Below are 1,139 nucleotides of genomic sequence, written 5' to 3'. Positions count from 1 at the left end.
GCCCAACGAGCTCGACGAGGACATAGTCGAGTCCGACCTCGAGCTCGACGAGGAGGGCATCGGCCAGTCTGACCATGACGGCGTGCCATAGAAGGTCCTGTGCTCTGCTCTGCCTGCCTCATTTACTGCCTCGCCACCGCAATAGATGTTCTTTTTTCTTTTGTAATTTGGCTGGACTTGTGCGTCTCCATTCTGATGCGTTTGTGCGTGCGTATGTTGAACAGTGACCTCGGATCTGGTGAAGGGCGCCAAGGAGAAGCGGCTCAAGGTCAATGGCCCTGTCAGGATGCTGCTCAACATCACCACCAGGAAGTTCCCCTGTGGAGTAGGTAGCCACCTCCCTCTCTTTGCCCTTCCTTACCAATCCCATTTGCTTAGTAGCTCTGCATAGTATATGGTCCTTGCATGCTCATAGTAGCTCGTTGGTGATGTGGGTCACTTTTTTTTGTGGATAGCTGACTGTTTAGGGAATTCCCGTGACGATGATGATGTTGTGCTGGGCAGAGGATGTGAAACATTTAGACCACTGAGGCCTTTCCGGTCTTTGATGATCTAAAATTGAGCTTTTTAAAACTGATGCCTAGCATGCCATCAACGTTTTTTTGTTCCTCATCTAGAATGCAGCTCTGTGTGTTGGTGTGATATAATGTAGAGGAGTTGCATATGACTCGTTTGTTAGCTGAGCATATGATGTTACAAGGAGATGCTACTGAGATTTTACGCCGTTGAAGTATCTTAAACCGAGCTTTTTAAAACTAATGCTTGGTTGATCTAGTTCTAGTATATTAGTTGGGTGAGAGTCTACTGTTGTTGGTGCTGTGTTGTCATTTCTTTTTATGTCATTGAAGAATAAAAAAGATAAGCATTTCTCCAGCCAATGTCTGAAGAAGTTGCTGCTGTGTAGTCATCGGCTGAACCTAGTTTGGCAGCGCTGTATTTAAAATACCATAGTATCTCAAAGCTTCGGTATTGCAATGCGTGGGCAATGAATACTACGGTTTTAAAGAAAATACATTTTTCTCAGTTTTAGAAAAACTACCGATGCGTTTGGCTCATGTTGTTTTACTGTAGTTTTGATCGATAGTCACACAACTTAATCTAACTTATACTAAACCTACGGAGCTACACGAATCAGTGTG

General features: G+C 44.4%; 2 pseudogenes; both read left to right on the top strand.

The window, feature by feature from the left end:
* Positions 1 to 498: 498 nt before the first annotated feature.
* On the top strand, positions 499 to 583 carry LOC123063806 (uncharacterized; annotated as a pseudogene).
* A 98-nt stretch (positions 584 to 681) lies between these two features.
* Positions 682 to 765, top strand: LOC123063809 (uncharacterized; annotated as a pseudogene).
* Positions 766 to 1,139: the final 374 nt, after the last annotated feature.

This window comes from Triticum aestivum, chromosome 3A (genome assembly GCF_018294505.1).
Source record: "Triticum aestivum cultivar Chinese Spring chromosome 3A, IWGSC CS RefSeq v2.1, whole genome shotgun sequence".
Lineage (NCBI taxonomy): Eukaryota > Viridiplantae > Streptophyta > Magnoliopsida > Poales > Poaceae > Triticum > Triticum aestivum.
Note: the sequence above shows the minus strand (reverse complement) of the source record. Positions and strands in the feature narration are given on the sequence as shown.